The sequence below is a fragment of the Phyllostomus hastatus genome, unplaced genomic scaffold (genome assembly GCF_019186645.2).
Source record: "Phyllostomus hastatus isolate PE091 unplaced genomic scaffold, TTU_PhHast_1.1 phas_contig_80, whole genome shotgun sequence".
Classification (NCBI taxonomy): Eukaryota; Metazoa; Chordata; class Mammalia; order Chiroptera; family Phyllostomidae; genus Phyllostomus; species Phyllostomus hastatus.
Window position 1 is genome coordinate 1,442,037 of NW_025333960.1, and position 14,412 is coordinate 1,456,448.

The following is a 14,412-nucleotide window of genomic DNA, read 5'->3' on the forward strand; positions in this document are numbered from 1 at the left end:
TGTGCCCTGACTGGGTATCAAAATGGTGACCCTTTGGTTCACAGCCTGTGCTCAATCCACTGAGCCACACAAGCCAGGGCCGATTTCATTTTTGACCTCATTGTCAACATATTCATTATTTAATAAAATGTTATTCAGTCTCCATGTATTTGAATGTTTTTGGGTTTTTCCCTTTGGTTGATTTTTAATTTCAAGGCATTGTGATCTGAGAAGATGTTTGATATGATTTCAATTTTTCTGAGTTTGTTAAGGCTTGTTTTGCATCCTACCATGTTGTCAGTCTTTGAAAATGATCCATGTGTGTTTGAATAGAATGTATACTTTGCCTGCTTGTGGTGAAATGTTATGTAAATATCAATTAAGTCTATTTGATCTAGAGTGTCATTCATTTTCACAATATCATTGTTTATTTTTTGTTTGGAAAATCTATCTATGGTTGACTGTGGGTGTGAAAATACCCTACAATGACTGTATTGCTGACAATGTCCTTCTTAAGGTCCTTCAAGATTATCCTTCTGTTTATGTGCTCCTATAATGGGTACATATTTTTTTCAAGGTTATATCCTCTTGTTTGAGTATTCCCTAAGTATTATGTAGTGATCTTCTTTGTCTTGTTATGGCCTTTGTTTTGAAGTCTATTTTCTCTGACATAAGTATTGATACCTCAGCATTTTTTTCATGTTCATTTGCTTGGAATATTTTTTTTCCATCCCTTCAATTTCAGCCTGTATATATCTTTTGTTCTGAGGTAGGTCTCTTGTAGACAGCATATAAGGATCATGTTTTCTTATCCACCCAGCCACCTTATGCCTTTTGATTGTAGCATTTAAGCCATTTATATTTAAGGTTATTATTGATAAGTAATTGTTCATTACCATTTTTTCCCATTGTACCTGTGTTCCTCTCCCCTCTCTTTTTTCATCTTAAAGCAGTTCCTTTTAGCATCTCTTGCAGTGCTTGCTTGGTGGAGATGTACTCTTTTAGCTTTCTTTTGGCTGGGAAGCTCTATATTTTGCCTTCCATGAGAGCCTTGCTGGATAGAGTAGTCTTAGTTGCAGTTCCTTGCTTATCATTACTTGGAATATTTTGTGTCAGTCCCTGCTGGCTTGTAAAGTTTCTGTTGAGAAAACAGGTGGTAGCCCTATCAGAGCTCCCTTGTATGTTGCTAGCTATTTCCCTCGTGCTGTCTTAAATATTTTCCCTTTGTCTTTAATTTTGCCACTTTATTTATGATTTATCTTGGTATGTGCCTCTTTGGGTTCATCTTGGTTGGGACTCTCTGTGCTTCCTGAACTTTCATGACTTTTTCCCTCACCAAGTTAGGAAAGTTTTTTGTCATTATTTTTTTCAAACAGGTTTTCTATCCATGGCTCCTTTTCTTCTCCTTCTGATAGTCCTATGATGAAAATGTTGGTATGTGTCATGTGGTCCTGAAGCTCCCTTAAATTATCCTCATTGTTTTGGAGTCTTTTTTTTTCATTTTGTTGCTCTGTGTGTTATTTCTACCTTGTCTTTCAGCTCACTGATTCAGTCCTCTGCTTCATCTTGCCTGCTTTTAATTCCTTCTAGTGTATTCTTCATTTCCAATAAGGTATTCTTAATTTCGTCCAAGTTATTAAAATAGTGAATATGTCCTTTTCATGCTGTTGAAGTTCTCACTAAGTTTCTCATAGCTCCCATAAAGTCCCTTGCAGTTATCACTGAATTCCTTTGACATCCTTATAACTATTATTTTGAATTCTGTGTCTGATAAATTGCTTGCCTCAAATTAATTTGTCTCTTTTTCTGGGTATTCCTCCTTTCCTTTCTATTGGTGGTTATTTCTTTGTGTCCCCATTTTAGGTGACTGTTTTTGTTTGTTTCTGCATCTCAGATTGCTCTGCTTTGATTGCCTATCTTTGTGGGCTAGCCTTATGTGGTAGGAGTTCTGTGAGACTCAGTGACACCGTCTCTTTGATCTCCTGACCTTGATGTTCTAGTGATGCCCTTTATTTAGTTTATGTGGGCTCTCTTGTGTTATTTGAGCTTTGATTATTGGTGGCCCATTTGATGATGGGTTCTCCCCTCTGGCTGGCTAACTGAGAATTGCAACCCTCACAATGTCTTGTATGCTGTGCTTTTGCTTGTGTACATGTGCTTGCAGAACAAAGCAGAACTATCCAGAAAACCCAACCTATGCAAGAAAAATATCCCCCTTCCCATATCAGCAATATCAACAGCAACTGAGGAAAGATTGATAAGCTGGGAAGAGATAAGAATATTATAAGATAGGAAAAAAGAATATGAGATGACTAAAAAGGAGTAAAATGCTTTTGGGAAGGAGGAAGGAAAAAAATAAGAGTAGCAAATAGAAACAAGGCAAAGAAAGGGAGAAAATGAAATGTAACATGTAAGTAAAACAGAGAAGGGTGATGGCAAAATAGAGTAAGAAAAGGGAAGGGTATAAAGTGAGGTATAAAAAAATAAAAAATAGTAAACCAATAGAAACAAAATTAAACCACAACAGGTTCAATAACAATGAACAATGAGTAAATATTGATAAAGGTGGAAAGAGAATAAGAATATTATAAGAAATAGAAAAGAGAATATGAGATGTCTCTAGTAAAGAAAAATTATTTTTTAATTTCATAAAAGTACATTTTTTAGACTTCCGGGCAAGATGGAGGCATAGGTAGACACACTGTACCTCCTCACACAACCAAAATAAGGACAACAATTTAGAAACAAAATAACAACCAGAATTGACAGAAACTTTAACTGTATGGAAGGCTGACAACCAAGGAGTTAAAATAGACACATTCATCCAAACCAGTAGGTGGGGTGGAGTTGGGTGTCCAGGTAGAGAGGAGTTTCAGCAAAAAAAGCCATGGCATCAGGCACACAAGGCACCCTGGGCAAGCAAGAAGGCAGTGAGCTGACCCTGGGCATGCAGGTGGTGGCTGGCAGACCCTGGGCGTGGGGTGGCAATGGGCAGACCCAGCAAAGTGGCATTTGTGAAGCAAGGTGCTGCACTCAAGGCAGATGACTGACCGGGTGGTCCCACATTTGCACGTAGACAAACCAGGGGAAACAAGGTAGTGAGACAGACCATGAAACCCAGGGTCCCAGCATTGGAAAATAAAGCCTGAAAACACTGATTGAAAATAACTGTGGGGGATGAAGCACAGGGAGAGACTCGCACAGCCTTACAGGAGAGTTCACTGGAGAGATCCACAGGGTCCTAGAATGTACATAGGCCCACCCACATGGGAACCAGCACCAGAAAGGCCCAGTTTGCTTGGGGGCAGTAGTGGAAGGGACTGCAATCCAAAAGAGAGTGGAGCAAGCACCATTGTTCCCTCTCAGACCCTGCCCCCACATACAGTGTTACAACCAAGTAGCTGGGTTGCCCTGCCCTGGTTAAAACCTAAGGCTCTGCCCCTCATATACAACAAGTGTGACAAGACAAAAAAAAAAAAAGCCAAACAGAAGAACAGATCAAAGCTTCACAGCAAATACAACTAAGTGACAAAGAGATAGCCAACCTAGCAGATGCACAGTTCAAAGTACTGGTGAACAGGATGTTCACAGAATTGGTTGAATTTGGTCACAAATAAGATGAAAAAATGGAGGCCACACTAAGTGAAATGAAGGAAAATGCACAGGGAAACAATGGTGATGGAATGAAAGCTGGGACTCAACTCAATGGAATGGACCAGAAGAAAGAAAGAAATAATCAAACAGAATAGAATGAAAAAACAAGAATTCCAAAAAAAAAATGAAGAGAGGCTTAGGAACCTCCAGAACATTTTTAAACATTCCAACATCTGAATTATAGGGGTACCAGAAGGGGAAAGGGGAAGAGCAACCAGTGGAAAAGTTATTTGAACAAATAATAAAGGAGAACTTTCCCAATCTGGCAAAGGAAATAGACTTCTAGGAAGTCCAGGAAGCTCAGAGAGTCCCAAAGAAGTTGGACCCAAGGAGGAACACACCAAGGCGCATCATAATTACATTATCTAAGGTAAAAATGAAGGAGAAAATCCTAGAAGCAGCAAGAGATAAGGAGACTAACCTACAAATTAGTTCCCATAAGACTGTCAGCTGATTTCTCAAAAGAGACCTTGCAGGCAATAAGGGCCTGGAAAGAAGTATTCCAAGTCATGAAAGGCAAGGACCTACATCCAAGATTGCTCTATCCAGAAAAGCTTTCATTTAGAATGGAAGGGCAGATAAAGTGCTTCTCAGATAAGGTTGAGTTAAAGGAGTTCATCATCACCAAGCCCTTATTTTATGAAATGTTAAAGGGACTTATCTAAGAAAAAGAAGATAAAAAATATGAACAGTAAAATGACAGCAAACTCACAATAATTAACAACCACACCTAAAACAAAAACAAAAACTGACTAAGCAAACAACTAGAACAGGAACAGAACCACAGAAATAGAGATCACATGGAGGGTTAGCAACAGGGGAATGGGAGGAGAAGAGAGGGGGAAATGGTACAGAGAATAAGTAGCATAGATGGTGGGTAGTAAATAGACAGGGGGAGGGCAAGAATAGTATGGGAAATGTAGAAGCTAAAGAACTTATGACACATGGACATAAACTAAAGGGGGGAATGTGGGTGGGAGAGGGTGTGCAGGGTGGAGGGGAATAGAGGGGGGTAATGGGACAACTGTAATAGCATAATCAATAAAATATATTTAAAAAATAGAAGTACATTTTATTCTGCACTGAAAACTATCTTAAGAAAGTAAGGATAGATGACAAACAGAAAATATTTGCAACTTTTAATAAAGCTTTTATAAATGGGACATTTTCAGCATAATAAAGATAATAACTATAGTGAATCAAAATTCATTAATGTGTTTAGTTTTTTTACTTTATTGTTGTTTAATTACAGTTGTCTGCATTAAAAATGATTTTGAGTGGATTGCGGAAAAAGCAATAATAAGACTGAAAAGAGTATAAGAATCCAGGTTAAGAAAAGAGAAAAAAAAATCAAACTCAAATAAGCAAGAGCGGGAGGAAGGTAAAATGTAAGACAGGGGGAGAGTAACCTATGAGGTTTGAAATAAAAAATAGTGAATATGATAGTTGAAGAAAAACAGCCATAACCACAGTATCCATGCCAAACAAGCAATGATTTTAAAAATAGGAAGAAAATAAGAATACTAGGGGGAGGGAAGATGGCGGCTTTACTCTAGGCAGCGTTTTTCTCGGCTTCATGAAGAGGGGGGAAACTCGCGGATCGGTGGAGAAACAGAGCAAGTGGGCTAGGTTACTGAATCACTTTTGAAAGCAGGACATCAATAATTATTGCACTCACTGGAAAACCAGACGGTAAGGAGATGGCTACAGGACAAAAGGGGCCGAGGGATCAGCTCGAGGTCTAGGAGTGTGCAGACCCCAGGCCCACCGGTGCTCCGGGGTCTGCCCCAGGGCTCCTGGGAGAGGGAAGTCGCTGCTCCCTCCCCGGAATATGGGGGGGTGGGTGTGGGTGGGGGTGGGTGGGGGGCGAGCAACTCCAGGGGAGAACGTGTTGCTAAAAGGAACAGATTGGCCAGCTGGACTGGGAAAAAATCACCCAGGGACTATGAACACCCGGAGTGAGGGACTCTAGCCGACAGGACCAGGGGCAGCCTGGAAGGGCGCCTGCACCCCTAGCCGGGTTGAAGTGCAGATCCGTGGAGGGTACAGAGCCGGCCTCGCTCCGCTCGAGCCCCATAGGGAGGCCTGAATCCCGCGCCAGGATCCTGGGACGTGGTGCTTGGTGCGTTCCTACAGTGGTGGCTCAGAGATTTCTAGCCAGCCCGACCAGGGGAGCCCGGAAAGGCGCCAACACCCGGTCAGAGTGCGGTTCGGCGGGGACCTTGGAGCTGGAAAGGACTCGGCTCGAGCACCGTCAGGATGACTGACTCTCGCGCGCTTTGATCCCAGAAGGGTCTCGGCGAGGCGCTTAGGGCGATCCTAGACCCCAATCCCAAAAGTCTGGGGGAGGGGCGCTCCCTTTTACGATCCCCAGGGAGGGCGCAGTGAATCCCAAAACATCCCGGGTGCCTCCTGAGATCATAGAGCTGGAAACCTGCAGGACCCTGGAGTCCAGAAGAACATGGAAGTGAGATCCAAAGAGCCAGTGTGTTCTGGAGCGCCCAGGCTACCTGACAGACTTGCTGAGATCTGGCTGGGAGAGAGAGAAGCATTTCAAAGGTCCCTTCGCCAGCTGAAGCCAGCAAGATCAGAAAAACTGGTCTGGCCAGTTAGAAACCAACAAGAGGGTTTTTTTTGTTTTGTTCTGTTTTGTTTTTTTTTTGTTGTTGTTTTTTGGGGGTTTTGTTTGGTTTGGTTTTGTTTTTGTGGCTGATGTTGGTTCATTGATTTTATCTTGTGTTTTATGTGACATTTTATTTTTCAATTCTTATTATTTTTATCTCGCAATCCCTTATATTTCTCTTCCATTCATCCTAATATTATTCTTTCCACTCCAAATTTATCTCTCCTGCACTACATCTTCTGCTTTTCTTTCCTTTTTTTTTAATCTTGCAAGTTACTGTAAATTTGTATTATCTTTTTCTCACTCTTCCGACATTTTTTATTTTAATAATATTTTGGTATTCTTTTTCGTTCTGTATAATCTTGTTTGCTTGGCTGGTTATACTGTCATTTGATAGGTTCCCCCTGGTGTCTCAGTCACAAGGTGTTGATAAGTTACTATCCTTCATCTGTGTTCCATTAATACACCTCTCAAGGTTCTATACTCTTTATTCTTGTTATCTAGATCTCCTCGATTCTGCCACAAGACTGACACTTTACTATTACTGCTAGTAAGACCTAGTCTATACAATTGTAAATGCTTCTCAATACACCACCTGATCTCAGTCCACTTTCCAATTTTCTGAACTATACTATTGTGGGGGTTGTCTCTATTCTTTTACTCACTACTACTATATACTAATCTTTAGTCCAACCCTACCTTAGAATCTGACCTCCCACAGCCTCACAGCTTTCTAGATCCAACTAACAATCATCTCGTCCCCAATAAGAGTCTTACCTTCTTTCCATCCTTTCTAAAACGTGGATAGTGGGGTGGAGGATCATGGTTAACACTATAAGGGGGCAAAGGATAACACATCTCTTCTCTACTGGCTGCTAAAGTAAATATCATAGTATACTGTCTTGCTGTTTTAAACCATTTTGCCTTACTCCTCCAACTGATCACAAAAAAGAGTAGGGGTAGGCTGGGAGGACCAGGATACACGAAGGAGATTGCACCACTGAATCTCACAAATATTCTACCACAGAAGTTCACACCATAATTACAGGGTATCAGAACAGATCAAATTAACAATCAAGAAGCAAAAAGAAGAAACCCACGAACAATGAGAAAACAAAGAAACATCCCCCAATTGAAGGGAAACGAGGAAGCCACAGGAAAAATGCTAAATGAAATCGAGGAAATTCAACTATCAGATAGTGAGTTCAAAACAATGATTACCAGGAAGTTCAATGAACTCACAGTGAGCTTTCAGAAATTAGAGGGAAACTACATCAATCTCACTGCAAACTATATAAACATGAAAAAGGAAATAGAAACTCTCAACAAAGGCCAAGAGGAAATGAAGAATACAATTTCTGAAGTGAAGAACACAGTAGAAGGAATGAAAAGCAGGATCAATGAAGCAGAAGATCGGATTAGCGAGCTGGAGGACAAAGTAGAAAACAGCATCCAGAAAGAGCAAGAAAAGGAAAAGAGGCTCAGAAAGAATGAAGGGGGATTAAGAGAAATTCAAGACAATATGAAACGTAATAATATCCGTATAATAGGGATAAAAGAAGGAAAAGAAGAAAAGCAAAAGATCGAAAACCTAGTTGAACAAGTAATGAAGGAGAACTTCCCTAATTTGATGAGAGAAAAAGTCACACAAATCCAGGAGACACAGAAAGTCCCAATCAAGAGGAACCCAAAGAGACCCACCCCAAGGCACATCATAATTAAAATGGCAAAATTTCAAGACCAAGAGAGAATCTTAAAGGCAGCAAGGGAGAAAAAGAAAGTAACATACAAGGGAGCCCCAATAAGGCTAACAGCTGACTTTTCAATGGAAACACTTCAAGCCAGAAGAGAATGGCAAGAAATACTCCAGGTAATGAGAATCAGAGGTCTGCAACCAAGGCTACTTTATGCAGCAAGGCTCTCAATCAAGATAGAAGGCCAAATAAGAAGCTTCGCAGACAAAAGAAGTCTAAAAGAATACGCCTCAACCAAACCAGCTCTGCAAGAGATTCTAAAAGGACAGCTTTAAGGAAGGGAGGGAAAAGAGAGAAAGAGAGAAACGCACGTACATAAAACACAATGAATAAGTACCTATCAAAAATAACTTTAAACGTAAATGGATTAAATGCTCCAATCAAAAGACATAGAATAGCTGATTGGATAAGAAAAAATGACCCACATATCTGCTGTCTACAAGAGACCCACCTCAGGATAAAAGACCTCCACAGGCTGAAAGTGAAGGGCTGGAAACAAATCTTCCAAGCAAATGGACAGGAAAAAAAAGCCAGGGTAGCAATACTCATATCAGACAAAATAGACTTCCAAAAAAGGTCCATAAAGAGAGACGCAGAAGGTCACTTCATAATACTCAAGGGAAGAATCCATCAAGAAGACATAAATACTGTAAATATATATGCACCCAACATAGGAGCACCGAAATACATAAAGAAAATCTTAGAGGACTTCAAGAAAGATACGGACAGCAACACAATTATAGTGGGAGATTTTAACACCCCACTATAAAAAATGGACAGATCTTCTAACCAAAATATCAACAAAGACATTGTGGCATTGAACAATACCCTTGATGAAATGGACTTTACTGATATATATATAGAGCCCTCCATCCAAAAGAAGCTAAATACATATTCTTTTCAAGTGTACATGGAACATTCTCAAAGATAGACCACATGATAGGACACAATACAAGCCTCAAGAATTTCAAAAAAATTGAAATCATACCAAGCATTTTCTCAGACCACAAGGGACTGAAGCTAGAAAGCAACCTGAAGGAAAAAAACCCCAAACACTCAAAATCATGGAGATTAAATAGCATGGTATTACACAATGAATGGGTCAAGAATGATATTAGGGAAGAAATCAAAAGGTTTCTGGAAACAAATGAAAATGAACTCACAACAACCCAAAACTTATGGGACACAGCCAAGTCAGTTCTGAGAAGGAAGTTCATAGCAATTCAGGCCCACCTAAAAAGTTAGAAACATTCCAAACAAACAACCTAACCCTACATCTACAAGAACTCAAGGAATTACAACAAAGGCAGCCCAGAGCAAGCAGAAGGAAGGAAATAACCAAGATCAGAGCAGAATTAAATGACATAGACACTAAAAGCACAATTCTAAGGATCAATGAATCCAAGAGCTGGTTCTTTGAAAAGATAAACAAAATCAACAAGCCTTTAAGCAGACTCATCAAGAAAAAAAGAGAAAACCCAAATAAACACAATCAGAAATGAAAGAGGAGAGATTACAACGGATACCACAGAAATACAAAGGATTGTAAGAAATTACTACAAAGAGCTGTATGCCAAGAAATTTGAAAACCTAGGTGAAATGGACAATTTTCTAGAAAAATATAATCTTCCAAAACTCAATGAAAAAGAAGCAGAAAGCCTGAACAGACCAATAAGAACAAAAGAAATTGAAGCAGTAATCAAAAAACTCCCAACACACAAAAGCCCGGGACCTGATGGTTTCACAGGAGAATTCTACAAAGCATTTAAGGAAGAGATAACCCCTATCCTTCCAGACTATTCCAAAAAATCAAAAAGATGGGAGTCTCCCAAACTCTTTTTATGAGGCCAAAATCATCCTAATTCCAAAACCAAATAAAGACACAACAAAGAAAGAAAACTTCAGGCCAATATCACTGATGAACATTGACGCTAAAATCCTCAACAAAATACTGGCAATCCGCATCCAACAATACATTAAAAAGATCATACACCATGACCAAGTGGGATTCATTCCAGGGATGCAAGGATGGTACAATATTCGCAAGTCAGTAAATGTAATACATCACATAAACAAAAGCAAAGACAAAAACCACATGATCATATCAATTGATGCAGAAAAAGCATTTGAGAAAGTACAGCACCCATTCATGATAAAAACACGCAGCAAAGTGGGAATAGAGGGAGCATTCCTCAACATAATAAAGGGCATATATGAGAGACCTTCAGCCAACATCATACTCAATGGCCAAAAATTAAAATCTTTTCCACTAAGATCAGGAACAAGACAAGGTTGTCCACTTTCATCACTTCTATTCGATATAGTACTGGAAGTTTTAGCCACAGCAATCAGACAAGAAAAAGAAATAAAAGGCATCCAAATTGGAAAGGAGGAAACAAAACTGTTACTGTTTGCAGATGACATGATAGTGTACATAGAAAATCCTATAGACTTCACCAAAAAACTGCTTGACCTAATAAATGAATTCAGCAGAACAGCGGGATACAAAGTCAATATCCAGAAATCAAAGGCATTTCTGTACACCAACAATGAAACAGCAGAAGCAGAGATCAAGGAAAATATCCCATTTGAAATAGCAAAAAGAAAAATAAAATATCTAGGAATAAACCTAACCAAAGAGGTAAAGACCTTTATTCAGAAAACTACACAACACTGAAGAAAGAAATCAAGGAAGACACAAACAAATGGAAACATATACTGTGTTCATGGATTGGAAGGATTAATATCATCAAAATGTCCATACTGCCCAAAGCAATTTACACATTCAATGCAATACCTATTAAAGTACCAATGGCTTATTTCACAGACATAGAACAAAGACTTCAAAAATTTATATGGAATTATAAACGACCCCGAATAGCTGCTGCAATTTTGAGAAAGAAGAGTAAAGTAGGAGGGATCACAATACCCGACACTAAACTATACTAAAAGGCCACTGTAATCAAAACAGCCTGGTACTGGCATAAAAACAGGCACAGAGACCAATGGAACAGAACAGAGCCCAGAAATAAGCCCAAGTCTCTATGGTCAATTAATATTTGACAAAGGAGACAGCAACAGTAAATGGAATAAAAATAGCCTCTTCAACAAATGGTGTTGGGAGAACTGGACAGGTACGTGCAAAAAAATGAAACTTGAGCACCAACTTATGCCTTATACAAAAATAAATTCAGGGTGGATAAAAGACTTAAATATAAAACGTGACACCATTAAAGTCCTAGAGGAGAACGTAGGTAGGAAAATCTCAGATATTTCACGAAGAAACTTTTTTACTGACGTGTCCCCTAGACCAAGGGACATAAAAGAAAGAATAAACAAATGGGACCTCATCAAAATGAAAAGCTTCTGCACAGCTAAAGAAAACAGTAACAAAATTAAAAGAGAACCAACTGTATGGGAAAACATATTTGCCAATGATACCTCAGACAAGGGTTTAATCTCCAAAATATATAAAGAACTTACAAGACTGCACTCTAAGAAGACAAGGAATCCAATTAAAAAAGTGGGCAAAGGACTTGAACAGACACTTCTCCAAGGAGGACATATAGAAAATCCAAAGACACATGAAACAATGTTCAATATCGCTAGCTATCAGAGAGATGCAAATTAAAACCACAATGAGATACCACTTCACACCAGACAGAATGGTTATCATAAACAAAGCAACAAACAACAAGTGTTGGAGAGGTTGTGGAGAAAAGGGGGCCCTAGTGCACTGTTGGTGGGACTGCAGACTGGTACAACAACTATGGAAAGCAGTATGGAATGTCCTCAGAAAACTAAAAATGGATTTGCCTTTTGACCCTGCAGTTCCACTGCTGGGCCTCTATCCTAAGAATACTAAAACACCAATTGAAAAGAACCTATTCATCCCAATGTTCATAGCAGCACAGTTTACAATAGCTAGATGCTGGAAGCAACCAAGATGCCCATCAGTAAATGAATGAATCCAAAAACTATGGTACATTTACACAATGGAATTCTATGCAGCAGAAGGAAAGAAGGAGCTCCTACCCTTTGCAACAGTGTGGATGGAGCTGGAAAACATTATGCTTAGCGAAACAAGCCAGTCAGTGAAAGACAAATACCATATGATCTCACCTTTAACAGGAACCTAAACAACAAAACAAAGAAACAAGCAAAATATAACCAAAGACACTGAAATAGAGGACAGGCTGACAGTGACCTGAGGGGATAGAAGAGGGAATTTAAGGGGACAGTGGGAAGGGTTCACAGGAACAGATGTAAAGGACATATGGTCATAAACTAAGGGGAGGGTGGTAATGGGAGGGAAGTGGGGAGGGTGGGAGCGGGGGACTGGATTGGGAGTAAAAAGGAGAAAACTGTATTTGAACAATGATTAAAATAAAAAAATGGAAAAAAGAATACTATAAAGAAGGGAAAAAGAATGTGAGCTGTATAAGAAATATGATTTTGAGAAAATAGAGGGAGGAGAAATAGAGTAAAGAATAGGAAGAAGGCATGGAAAGGGGAAGAATAACACTTATCATGAAAATAAGGAAAAGCAGAAAGAAGAAAAATGGAGAAAGACAAGGGAAGGGTACAATGTGAGATTTGAAATAAAAATAAAATAAAAATATAAAACTATAAATAGAAAGAATAAAAAATAAAAGACAAAAATAGTGAATTAGTTGGAATACAATTGTAGGAAAAGAAGAAATGTTAAAAGACTCTGTGAGAGAAAAAATAACACAAATTCTGAAGAAAAATGAGGTGGAATTTGTTTCAGCAAATTTTGGTGTTTGCCTTCTGTCTTCTCCTTTTGGATGTACCTCTGGCCTTTTTTTAAAAAAAGATTTTATAGAGAGAAGGAAAGGGAGGGAGAGAAAGATCAATGTGTGGTTACCTCTTGTGCATTTCTTACTGGGGACCTGGCCTGCAACACAGGCAAGTGCCCTGACTGGGAACTGAACTGGCAACCCCTTGGTTCACAGGCCCATGCTCAATCCACTGAGCTACACCAGCCAAGCACCTCTGGCTTTTTATTAGTTCAAAGTCCAGGTATGGGTCCTCCATCTTCTGGCAGCACTTCATGTATAATCTTCACCTGCTACTAGATGGGGCTTTCATTGCAATTGGGAAGGTGGGATGACTGGGTCTCCCCTACAAGGCACTGTTCAGTCTTATGGGAAAATCGTGGGTTGTGTTCCCCTGCCCCTGTGCCACCTGTCTTGGTCTGTTCTAGCTTATTTCCAATAATGTATAGTTTCTGATGAACTAGCTGTCTGACCCAGGTACAGATAGAGTCTCTCCCTCTCTGGCACTCTCGTAGTTGGTATTTGGCACTGCAGTTATGTATATGCTGCCCACTGTGTGTGTATAGCCTGGATCTCCCTGACTTTGTATATCCCCCCAAGTCACCTGTGGCCCGGGTCTGGTGGTTCTCTGCCCTGGGAGGGAGCCACAAATGTGTGATTTTTGACTAGACTTTCTCAGGTTGCAGGCCCCTTGCATGGGTTATTTCTCCTTCATGCTGTAAAATCTCCTTACTGGCCATTGTGAAGTGTCTTCTGTATTCCTTTGCTTCCAAAGTTCATATCAGCTATGATTCCATTGTTTGTTCAGGATATTTGTTGGAAGATCAGCCAATAATCAGAGTTGGTAGCAAGAGCAAGTGGACTCAGCTTCCACTTACTTGGCTGCCATCTTCTCCCTTGCACTTTCACACATAAGAGATTTCTGTTTTTCCCCCCCCCTATAGTTTTGCTTTTACAAAGTGAGAAATAAATTTCAATCTGATCCTCACCCCCTATCTTTCAAAAGAAAGAAATTTCTAACGTAGTGACCCTGGGAAACAAAGGGACAGCTATGGGACCTCAGGGAGCTCACCTTCATCATCTGGGTTGTGGGGATCTCAGGACACAGTAGAAAGCTATCAGATGGAAGGCTGGGGCCATCATGATTCCCCTCACCTTCTGCCTAATAGCCACAGCATGTAATGCTTCTGAGCACTTCTTTGTGCCTGATGCTGTGCAGGAGCTCCAGTGGATGTTCTCACCCCATCTTCCTACTGTAGGGATATGGTGCAGGTGAACAAATGTAGATGCATCAGTAAAACAACCTGTCCAGTCCACACAGTGAGGCAGCAGGGAGTTGGAGTCCTAAGTCCCATCCATACCACTCCGCTCCAAAACTGTCCTGGAGTATAGTTCATTCTCTTTCTTCCTCTGACAAACTTAATTGGCCTCCACCATACTTAGCTGGGCTCCACCAACAGTTTCCTATCAGGTTGCCTGTTCCTATTCACACTGAGGTGTGGCCACCAAAGTGACTTTCATAAAATTCCATGCTGGCTTCTGGGAGTTCACACCCAGGGCCAATTCCACCTGGCTCAGTCTGCCATTCCAACCACCTGCCCTT